General features: G+C 40.4%; 1 protein-coding gene across 3 annotated transcripts in view; it reads right to left on the reverse strand.

Annotated features, from left to right (window-relative positions):
• Positions 1-4,992, reverse strand: part of ZNF76 (zinc finger protein 76) — a 31,361-nt gene extending 26,369 nt beyond the window's left edge. Inside the window, exon 1 of one of the 3 annotated variants that reach the window (XM_074236476.1) lies at positions 4,830-4,992. The gene's annotated coding sequence lies outside the window, so the exon portion shown is untranslated. Of the gene's footprint in view, positions 1-4,011; positions 4,331-4,633; positions 4,739-4,829 lie in introns of those variants that run through there. The other 2 variants (XM_074236474.1, XM_074236475.1) reach the window with 2 other exon arrangements.
• Positions 4,993-12,455: the final 7,463 nt, after the last annotated feature.

The following is a 12,455-nucleotide window of genomic DNA, read 5'->3' on the forward strand; positions in this document are numbered from 1 at the left end:
TTGCCCAAGGCCACACAGCTAGGTAATTATTATAAAGTGTCTGAGGCCAGATTTGAACTCAGGTACTCCTGACTCCAGGGCCGGTGCTCTACCCAGTGCAAGCTCCCCTTCATGTATATTTCTTAAGAATTGCATGTGAAGGGGCAGCTAGGTGGCACAATAAATAGAGCACCAGCCCTGGAATCAGGAGTACCTGAGTTCAAGTCTGACAAGTCTGCATGTAAAAATGACCAAGCTTAATGAGGCATTATCCATATATAAAATATAACAACGTAGTGAGTCCCACAATACATCTATTTACTATTCTGTGTCATGGAGACACAGCACTAGAAGAGAAAGGCTTCCAGGGTTTCTGGTATTAGTAGGACCAGAGTGACATCTAGTCTTGTCTAATCCATTAAATTATTAACAATCATTTCAATTATGGGCTACCACTATATAGTCCCTGTCCCAGAGAAGTGCTCAGATAGCTGATATCAATGTTTTGTTTTTGCTATGAAAGCACTGATCACATTTTAAATCTAGATTTTTATCCAAATTAAAACCACAAGGGCTAGGGTTCAGGGGGATGATGTCACAGGTCCACCAAAAAGCACCTGAAGACCAATTAACTGATCCCTTCAATTGAAGAAGCTACATTCATTTATTCATCACTCATTCATTCTTTCAACAATTCTAAACACCGTGTGTACCAGGCCTTATTTTAGTGTTGTTTCCCATCCAATTCTCACATTCAGGAGGCTCATTTTTATTGCCAATGGTGAGTGAGAGAACACAATCTATATGCATGTGGGCTTTAAATGAATTCTGTCCATGACCTGTCAGACAAATAGGATAACAATGGGTGTCTCAGACTAATAGAGAGATAACTATTCCTATGATGTGAGGAGCAAAACATAAATTGAAAATTAAAGGCATATAGAGCCTAATGTGTAAACTGTTCTTTACTATCCTTGAGGCATTTAAGGAAATGTTTACATAGGAAACTCTCAATAAGTATTTTTTATGTAAATTAGGTATATATATTTATCATTTCATAAGCTCTGAGGATAGGGCAATAATTCACAGGCAGTAGGCATTTAATCAATGTTTGCTAAATTAACTATATGCAAAAAACTTTTGATAAGTATTTAGTAATTAAAATCTTAGCAAAGCAAAGGCCCACAGGGACCAAATGAATGATAAATAATTTTGTATCTCAATTTCAAACTAGGCCCAAATTTGAATTTAGATCCCAATGTTCCTTTTTATTTGTTGGGATGCGCTCTCAACTCCCACTCTAGCCCTCCTAACTCTAGCCTTCTTTACTGCCATCAAATAACCTCCTGTCTCCCATTCATCTAATCTGAGAGTATTTTACTCACCAACTAATCCTCTGTGGAAGTCACCTTACTATAGTTTCTGTTCCTGCCTCCACTCATGTTTTCCCCATCTTGCTTCCCCTCTGTGATTCACATGCATAAACCACTTCAAGACCCAGCTCAAAACAAAGCTTTCTCCAACATCTCACCTTCAAATCACTTCTTAGTCAACAGAGACAACCAACCAAGTGATCTCCAAAGGTTTCTTCTAGATCTACCATACTGAATTTGAAGTCATACTTCCACTCACTATCACACTTTAGTTTTCAAATGCTTAGACACACATTTTTTCATTGGATCCATAAATTCTTAATAAATGTTTGTAAACTTGAATTGAATCACTTACATATTCCCCTATCATTGTTCCTTTTTTATTTCATGTTTTATGGAATTCTGGCTACCTTTTCTATACTGCCTATACTTTTCAGGCCTCCAAGTTATCGAAAATGCCTTGAAGAAGGGTCAAAAACTGAGGTTTACTATATAGCCTTCCCATGAATTGTGGTCTTTCTCCTACTCTAGTCCCTATGATCCACTGCCTTACCTGGTTTACCCTGGATCCACTACCTCCTCCTACTCACTAAGGGAAGTTGCCAGATGGTAGCAAAGGTATGGTGTTAAGGGTGGGCAAGAGAAGAACTAGGGAGTAGAGCCAGGGCAGGACAATTAATTACAATACTTGTGTCAGGACTGAAAAAAAGAACGGAACAGAATGAAAACACCCAAACCACCAAAAGAATTAATTGCTCTAGGGTGTTGATTTTTGTTATCAGTGTATTAATGAATCTTGAGACATCATCTCCTCAAATTGCATAAATATGACTCAGGGCAAGCTGTGTACTTTGTAGCCTTTCCCCAGTAGTTGTGATGATTTAACACCAGACTGAGACTCATGCAAACTAACCATATACTATGACCTAAATATGTGCTTGTCTTAAGTACCAGAAATACTGAGTAGTCAAAGACTAACACTTATGATAATTAAAGTGGGGGACTAAATCATTACCTTTTGAGGGACACATTTATTCAATGCGTGTAGAAACCAGCACAGATTTTATGCACCTCTTAATAGTATTATTTTTGACTGTGAATTAAAGCATTGGCTTTTTCTTCTTTTCTCCTCTTGGAATTTGCTAATTACTGGATTTGGGACTTCAATACCTAATTAATAATTCATTCACCATTGTCGTAAAAACCAAGTTTGGGATAAAATCCAGTCACCATAACTGAATTGAATATTTAAGTAGTACACCTTAACTATCAATCAGGTTCTGCTACTCCTCAGCCTATACTTTTTTAAAGTGTGAAAAGAATGGCTCCAAAGATCAGAGTTTGTAGGCTAAACATGGGGCAGTGTATGCATGTACATATTGAAGTATAAAGCATTCTATATGAAAAGAATACATAGGACAATGCTTTAAAAATACATTTATGGCAGTGATATGTGCTTCCGAGGGGAACTGATGGCTTCAAATACTTTAAACCAAAGTAAGAGTCCTTGGTGACTAAACTGCTGTCCAGAGAGTTAGCTTTAAATAGTTATGGTTCTTTAGACAAAGATGAAAATGATGATGTTGTGAAGCTGAGACCTCTTGGTCAAAATTAAATGAACAGGGTAAAGTGTCTGCAGCTCAAGAGAGAAGAAAGGCATAACTTTGGGAAGGAAGAGGCAGGTCCTTGCTGAAATCAATTTGTTAGGAAGGTAAGCACAGGATCAGATGGGAGGAAAAGGACATTGGGAAACTAGTGGGGTCCAGAGGTGAAGAGAAGGGGTGATGTTTAAGAAGTCATCCATGGGGCGGGGGGAAGTATGATGGGGAAAAATTGTAAAACTGAAAATAAATAAAATCTTTAAAAAAAAAAAGAAGTCGGGGCAGCTAGGTGGTGTAGTGGATAAAGCACCGGCCTTGGAGTCAGGAGTACCTGGGTTCAAATCCAGTCTCAGACACTTAATAATGACCTAGCTGTGTGGCCTTGGGCAAGCCACTTAACCCCATTTGCCTTGCAAAAAAAAAAAGAAGGCATCCATGAGAATTGAGTTAGGACAGGTGTGAGTCAAGGAATCTGAGGGGCAGTATGACATATGGGATGAATTGCATTATGACATAGGAAGCCACCAGAGTTCATGGTCCCTGGAAATCAGAATCATTATGGGGAAAGAGGAGGGGAGCTTCAGGGGATCATGTGCTTTTAGGCCTATGGGGGCATTGTCAGTTAACAAGCATTTATTTCTTAAGCACTTGCTATATGCCAGGCACTGTGTGAAGGCTGAAGACTAGCTAGCCCTGGGGATTCAAAGAACAGCATAGGCGTTAAGTAATGGGGACCAGAAGGAAGGACTATGAACATAAGGGGTAAAGAGATTCTAGGGCAGGTTACTGAAAGCGAGAGACTGAGTGTTGTGAGCAAAGGGACAGGCCATGGAGTCAAACTATCTTAATATCTGCAGGAAAAATACTTATTATCCTTTCCGGATAAGGTTATTATCCTCTCTGGATTCTTTTGGGGAGGTGGCACAGCTGAGAGCTGGGCCTGAGGTCAGGAAAGAAATAAGTCTAAAAATGGACCCCAGACACTAGCTTTGGAACCCCTAAACCTTGTCTTTCTCAATTTCCTCAGCTGTCAAAATAGGGAAAACAATGGCACCTACCTCTCGGCTGCTGAGAGAATCAAGTGATGTAATATTTGTAAAAAGTCCTTTGCATAGTGCTGGGTACATAGTAGGCACTTAATCAGTGCTCAGTTCCCCTCCCTTCCCTCGGGGCTCTGAACAAAGGGCGCGGGAGCGGGCGAGGCCTCGGGAGCCGGCTCTCGTGCCCGCAGCTTGGGGGCTTGCGGGTGGGGAAGCTGGGCCCGGGCACACGGCCGGGCACACGCCGCTGCCTGACAGCTGGGCTCCCCGGGAGGGAGGGATCCCGGGGGCACGGGCCGAGGGACCGGGCCCCTGCCCGAACTGAACCGGCCCACGGGGACGGAGGGGGTGGGTCCAAGCGGAGGTGGAGCAAAGTGCAAAGGTCACGGGGGCAGGGAGGGCGGCGGCCCGATCACGCGCGGTGGGGGAGGGGCCCGGACTCTGCTCTGGGGAGGGGGCGCTCCGAGGGGCAGCCGGGCTGGCCCAGGCCGGGCCTACCCTCCTTCCCGCCCGGATGCCCCATTCGGGCTGGAGAAGGCCGGGCATGGCGGGCTTTGGGCCTCCGCTCCCCGTAGGGCCCCGGGCCCGCCCGGCTCCCCCACCCCGGGACGGCGGCCCCGCTTTCCCCGCAGCCACCAACCTGACAGCCCCCGAGGCCGACTCCGCCGACAGACCGCCATGCACCGGGCCCCTCTCCCGGCGCCGGCCCCGCACCCCGCCTGCGCCATAGCCCTCCCGCCCGCGCGGAGCGCTGCCTCGCCTGAAATACAGGTTCCGGGGCCGGAGCCCCCCCCCACGCCCTCCCGCCGGCCGCGCCCCTAGAGCCACCCCGGAACCTGCATGGCTACGGCACCGCGCGCCCGGCTTCCGCCCCCTGCCGAGGCGATTCTTCTGCTTATCCTGGTTTCGGGGCCGCCGGAGCCTCGGCCGCCCGGGCTCGGGTCGGAGCCTCGCTGAGCTTCCCTCCCAGCCCCCGCCTCGCCCCTCCCCCCGCGAGCGCCGACGTCGGGGCTGGGGGAGCGGGGCCATCCGGAGCTGGGGCGTGATGGCGTCACGACGTCGCGCCTGGGAGGCGTTCCCGATGCTAGGCGTCGTCATGACGACCGGCGAGCCGCCGCCCCCCGGCCTTCCCGCGTGGATGAACCGGCTCTTCTCCCGGAGGGGCCGGGCTCTCTTGAGAGAGGACTGAAAGACCCCGGCCCGGCCCGGGCGCTGCTCGCCGCCCTTCCGGCGGCCTAGGCTGCCTTCAGGGCGGGAGCCCGGGCCCGGGCCCAGGCTGCAGAGGAGAGAGGCCTGCGGGGCCCCCAGCAAATGATGCCGGGCTGGGGCCAGGTCGCGTCACAGCTGAGCCTGTGTCCTCAGCCCTTCTCCCGCTAATCGCTTCCTAAACAGTCGTCCAAATGAGGCTGAAGAGAAAGCTGTGGAGTTTGGACAAAGACAAGATTGTCACCTTTAGTTTACAAAACCTGCTACTTTATTGTCTGATCCTTCTATCTCTTATACTTTGTTTCTTCCTAAAGGATGTGATTTCTCTCTCATCACATTCAATTTGTATCAATGTACAACATGGAAACAATGTAAAGACTGACAGACTGACTTCTGAGGGGGGGTGGAGGGAAGGAAGGAAGATTAGGGGAAAAATTGTAAAATTCAAAATAAATAAAATCTTTTTAAAAAAATGAAATTGAGGGGCGGCTAGGTGGCGCAGTGGATAAAGCACCGGCCTTGGAATCAGGAGTACCTGGGTTCAAATCCGGTCTCAAATACTCAAACACTTAAATAATTACCTAGCCGTATGGCCTTGGGCAAGCCACTTAACCCCATTTGCCTTGCAAAAGCCTAAAAAAAAAGAGAGATTTAAAAGGGAGTTTATGGTGTGGCAGATCAATTAATGCTGAAAGTGTTAATAGTTGATAATGACTTAACTATTGGCCCTACATATTTAGTTACTTAAAAGTCAATCCATCAAAATACTGACAAATACAAAATAAAGGGACTGTAATGATAGTGTTTTAGGCATATTGGTGAGGATGGGTGTTTTTGATTCAGGGCATCCATTCCTTCCTCTATAGGTGACTGAATATGCAGTGTATTAAAGTTCTAATTAATGCAAGCTTTTAGGAAGTGGTAGATGGTCTTGCAGTCAGTGTGGTCAAATGAATTGAGCACAAAATTTGTAGTAAGATGTGAATTTGAGTTTTGACTACACCATATTAACTTTGTAATGTTGGGCAATTTTTTAACTTTAGTTTCCTCAGTTATATATTGAAGATTTTAATTGTATTATAACTTATTAGTTGTCCCAATGATAGAGTTGAAAGGTAAATCTGGATAGGGACTAGGCAAAATTTCAGGGTCCACACCTTCTCTCTAGTGCCTCCTTCTCAATTCTTTTAGGTATGTCTACCATTGCCAGATGTATAGGGCCTCCATGTTGCTTGTTAATTATCATAGGGTCATTGACTGTGATGCTCAGTCCTGGCTTTCTCCTATTTCATCTCCTCAAGTAAAACTTGCTCCTCGTGTGTGTTTGTGTGTGTGTGTGTGTGTGTGTGTGTGTGTGTGTGTGTCTGTGTGTGAATTATTTGTGTTATGACATTCATTACTCAACTTCTTGTTTTGTAATGCTCATTTACCATGTCATTTTCCATTTTTCTTCAATTGATTTTCACTTTTACTTGGAAACTGTAGAGTTCCATGATTTGAAGCCATAAAACAATAGTAGAATATTGGTATTAAAAAGATGAAACTTTGCCTTAAATAGAAACTAGGAACATTAAAATAATGTTGAATCTTCAACAAAGGCAATCCAAGCTCATCTCCTTTTGGTCCATTCTAGACTCAATCCATCTGCAAAGTCTGTCTACAGTTTACAAATGATGAAAAATATCGATGAACTTTTGGGTTTTTTTTTTTAGGTTTTTGCAAGGCAAATGGGGTTAAGTGGCTTGCCCAAGGCCACACGGCTAGGTAATTATTAAGTGTCTGAGACCAGATTTGAACTCAGGTACTCCTGACTCCAGGGCTGGTGCTCTATCCACTGCGCCACCTAACCACCCCTTGATGAGTTCTCCATTCAACTCTATAGAATAGCCATGACAATATACATTTTTGTGTGCTTGGTTTTCCTGTATGAGTAGTTAAGGCCAAATTCTTTTTTGATTGATTTGTGGGTCTCATTCAGAATATTCTACAGTGTTCTAGGTCTAGATGCAGTCAGCATATTGTTATCTGCAAATATGACATCTGAAGGCATCTGTAGAGAATCTCTCTTCAGCAAGTATTCTGTTCTGGATTTCCTCTATGATACTGATGAATACCCCTGGTGAGCATATGTATTCTTTTTTTATGCTTTATCTGATATTAGTAATCAAATGATTGTCAAGATTATTTCTATAGAAATCATGAAATTTTATATAATTTCGATGTTGTATAGAGTTTTTTGTAAGAGTTTTCCTCTATTGAGAGAATATTTTCTTCTGTTGAATGAAATGCTTTTTAATAATAAACAAAAAAATAAAGAGTAAATACCAGGGATCTTTATATTCTCTACATCTTTTTGTTAGTTGTGTAAGGTAAACTTGTAGTTTGCTAAGAAATGTTGTTTGCAGAGGTGTACCTAATATCCTGATCAATGCATGTGTATATTTGTCTGATTAAGAAGTTTTGGTTTTGATTCACTCCTACAAAATGACATATTCACACCAACAAAACTAAAATGTATATTTAATAAAGTGATTATGAAACAGATAGAAATAAATCAGTCTTACAGCAAAAGTAACCAATAAGTCCCAATATAATAAAAAGAAGAGCAAAGCCTACATAAACATAAACATTAAGACAAAACATCACTGAATTGGGGGAGCTTCAACATCTGAATCAACAGTGGCCTGGGGAGACCGGGCTACAGCCTCCAGAGTCCCAATTGGGAAGGTCCTTGGCAGAGCATCTTCTCCATAGGTGAGACTCTAATTAGGCTAAGGTCTAATTAGATCTTATATAGCTTGAGAGCAAAGAAAGGCTTCTTGCCAATTTTTTTGTGGAATAAAACCAAATTTTTCAGGTGGTTCAAGGAGGAAGTCAACTCCTCCCCAAACCCCAAGAATTATTTACATTCAGGAATGGCTAGTTCCTAAAGAGATAAGCAATGTTAATCAAGTACAGCCTTGAAAGTCTGGCCAGGACCAGTCAAGGACATTCAGTGGTTCTTTTAACTACTCAAGCTGTTTTAAATATATGCATTAGATCAATCCTGCTCATCTTCCCTTCTTGTACATCAGGGGTAATTGGGGGGTCAGTAATTCTCTGTACACCAGAGGTGTGAGGGTCAAGTAATTCTCTGTAGCTAAATTATAAGGCTTTACCATGGAAAATCTTATATCTTATGCATTAACCATACAATATTAGTCTCATAAAAATCATCTATAGATGGGATAGTAGGACTATGGTAAGTGGTTGTTTACATTCTTTCATTTAACCTTTTTGAATAATTATAAGTTTTGAGATTTAAAATTTTTATTTAATTTTTTTGTTTAGAATTGTTTTTTTTTTTAGATTTTTTTTTCAAGGCAATGGGGTTAAGTGGCTTGCCCAAAGCCACACAGCTAGATAATTATTAAGTGTCTGAGGTTGGATTTGAACTCAGGTACTCCTGACTCCAGGGTCGGTGCTCTATTCATTGCGCCACCTTGCTGTCCTTAACATTTTTTGAAAGTGCCTTAGTGTTACAATTTTCTCACATCCCGTCCCAAATTTATCATGTTTCTTTTTTGTTATATTAGCCAATATGATGGATGTGAGGTGGTTCCTTAGGTTTAAATTTGCATTTCTTTAGTCATTAGTGATTTAGAACAATTTTCATTTGACTTTGATTAGATAGCTTTGATTTCTTTGTCTGAAAACTGCTTATTCATATCCTTTGACTATCAGTTACGGAATGACTTTTATTCTTTAAAATTTGACTCAGTTCTCTATATATTTGAGAAATAAATTATTTATCAGAGACACTTGATGTAAAAAAAATTTCTCAGTTTTCTGCTTTCCTTCTAATTTTTATTGCATTGGCTTTGTGAACTCTTTTAATTTTATAAAATCAAAATTATTCGGGGGGCGGCTAGGTGGCGTAATGGATAAAGCACCGGCCTTGGAGTCAGGAGTACTTGGGTTCAAATCCGGTCTCAGACACTTAATAATTACCTAGCTGTGTGGCCTTGGGCAAGCCACTTACCCCCCTTTGCCTTGTAAAAAAACTAAAAAAAAAATTATTCATTTTACATTTTGTAATGCTCTTTATCTCTTGTCTGTTTCTAAATTCTTCCCTTATTCATAGAACTGACCATTAAACCATACTATGCTCTCCTAATTTTCTTATGATATCATCCTTTAGGTCTAAGTCAAGTTCCCATACCTTATCTTGTTACCATTTACATGGTGTGAGATGTTGGTCTATACCTAGTTTCTGACATATTATTTTTCAATTTTTTCAGCAGTTTTTGTCAAATAATAAATTTTTATCCAAAAAGTGTAGCTTTTTGAGTTTTTCAAACATTAAATTACTATGGTCATTTACTATAATGTATTGTGTACCTAATCTATTCCATTAATTCACCATTCTGTTTCCTAACTGTACCAGAATGTTTTGATGCTTAAAACATTATAATAACAAATTTGACATCTGGTATGACTTGGTTAACTTCCTTTACATTTTTTCATTGATTATCTTGATATTCTTGACTTTTTGTTCTTTCAGATGAATTTTATTATTATTTTATTTAGTTTTATAAAATAATTGTTTGGTAGTTTGGTATGGCACTGAACAAGTAGATTAATTTAGATTTGTTTTTTTTTATTTTGCAAGGCAATGGGGTTAAGTGACTTGCCCAAGCCCACACAGCTAGGTAATTATTAAATGTCTGAGACCGTATTTGAACTCAGGTACTCCTGACTCCAGGGCCGGTGCTCTGTCCATTGCACCACCTAGCCACCCTACAAGTAGATTAATTTAGGTAGAATTGCTGTTTTTATTATATTGACTTAGCCTATCCAATATCAAGGACTTGCACTTTAAATGATGATGAGATTTTTTTTTTGCTGGTTCCAGAACTAGATGAGTCAGTGATTCAATGAATATTTAAAAGGGATGATCCTCTCTTTCAGTTTTCTTTTTTTCTTTTCAGCTCTGAATCACGTCAGGACTTTTTATGCTATTGTATAGAGAGGGTTGGGACACAGGGAGGCTTGTTCTAGCCTTACTCTGCCTCGATACGGCCATGACATGTAGTATTTAAAGTACTCATTCTGCCAATGCAAGCCTGATCCTGGGTTTGGTTTCTTCTTCTGTGTTTCTTCTTTTCTGGCCTTGGGTGAAGAAGTATTATTCCCAAGATGAATATGTCTAGGGTTGGAGGTGAGTTTATGAGATGGGGCGGGAGGGTTCAAAGGTCCTGAATTCTAGTCAAGTCATAGCTAAATAGTGGCAGCTTGGGAATTCTTTGAAGTTTATTTTTATCAAATGCATGATAGTGAGCTATTATTAATTTTACATGTAGGAAATAAATGCCTGTCTCACACCTGATTCAAATTGTAGATTGAATACTTTTCTAATCTGTTTTACAGAAACCTCAGGGATAATCCAAAATCATCATCAACAGCAGGAATTTATTAAGCACTTTAATATATTCTGTGCACTGTGCTAAGTGCTGGAAATATTAAAGAAAGGCAAAAATACAATTCCTACCCTCAAGGAGCAACAGTGTGAGCAAAAACAGAGTCAGGAGATGCTCAGGCTGCCAAAAGGGGGACACAGGAAGAAATGAACAAAGAGAGCATCACCCTTCTCACTAAGAGTCCATGCTCCCCCAGAACTGAATCCAGTTGAACTGTATGCCTGGGTCCTGAATGTAACCTAAATGTAACCTAAATGTAACAGGGAGTCATAGCACACCCTTGATTTACTAATGTTAGAAAGAAGATGAATTTGTTGGATATGTGCACTAGGCACTGAAGGAACCAGGAATGGCTTCATACGAAGTTTTTTTTTTATATAAATGTATTTATTTTTCCAACTATATGCAAAGATAATTTTCACAACTAATTTTTTTATCAGATTTTAAGTTCCACATTTTTCTCCCTCCTCTTCTTCCCTCCCCCCCAACAGCAAGTAATCTGATATAGTTATCTATGTTAAACATATTTCCATATTAGTCATATTGTGAAAGAGGAATCAGAACAAAAGGGAAAAAAAGTTTCAAACAAAGTTTTGAAGGAAGAAGTAAGATTTTAGGTGCCATGAATGAGGTGGAAATGCAGTCATTTTTGTATAATAACATTCCTTACATTTATACACTCAGTTTGCTCAGCTATCCCAAATGATAGATAAACGTTTTTGGAACCATTTCATTGTTACTGCAAAAAATTATTATGAATATTTTGTAATGTTTTAAGGTCTAAAAGTTATTCTCTTTCTCTTACTGCTTTGGTATCTTTTTCTCATTCAGGTACATTGAAAACCATTCCCTCAATTCCTTCAAACTTCTGATGTCTATGGTACAATCTAGTCCTACTATTTTTTTTCATATTTGTTTTCCTCAGTATCATTTCTATATTCTCTATAACTTGTGTTAGATTCCAAATGCAATTTTGATAGTACCTTGTTTTTTGAGTAAACTTTTTGACTTGAAAATTTTTGCAGATTTTTTTCATCTTTCTTCTCTTTTTTGTTTTTCCAGGCTCATCCTTAAGGAACCTCCAGAATCACTTTCTTTAGTTGCATCTTTCACTAGGCCTTCTTTAAACTGAATTTTCTGTCCATATTCTTTGATCCAAAAATTTAACTGTGACACACATAATCCAAGGAGAATAAAGTTATAAGGAAATGTCCTGTGTATACCCAAATATTTATAGTAGCATTTTTAGTAGTAAAGAACTGGAAATAAAATAGATTCATATTGGGGAACGACTAAATAGTTACATAAATTTAATAGAATATTACTGTGTCATAAAAAGTAAAGAATATGAAAGAAACATGGGAGGACATATCAAATGATACAACAACATACATGATTACAAAAAGGAAATAAAACGAATCTTCTTCCCCCAAATGAAACTAAATGCATCATCATCATCATCATCATCATCATCATCATACTTGACCCAAATGAAGGGAGAAAAAATATATCCTGCTTCCCTCTCTGTAGAGATGGGGAATATGCATGACAAATAATGCTAACAGACTCATTTGATATATTGGTTAATTTTCTGAACTGCTTTTTCCTCTGTGTGTATTTATCCTAGCTATAGGGCATGGACCTTAGCAGATATTTCTATCCCACTTGGAATCCCAAGTGCTTTCCTTTGTAGGGTGAACTCAACTCAGAGTATGCTATAAATCTTTTTTTTTTTTTAGGTTTTTGCAAGGCAAATGGGGTTAAGTAGCTTGCCCAAGGCCACACAGCTAGGCAATT

The sequence above is a fragment of the Macrotis lagotis genome, chromosome 5 (assembly GCF_037893015.1).
Source record: "Macrotis lagotis isolate mMagLag1 chromosome 5, bilby.v1.9.chrom.fasta, whole genome shotgun sequence".
NCBI lineage: Eukaryota > Metazoa > Chordata > Mammalia > Peramelemorphia > Peramelidae > Macrotis > Macrotis lagotis.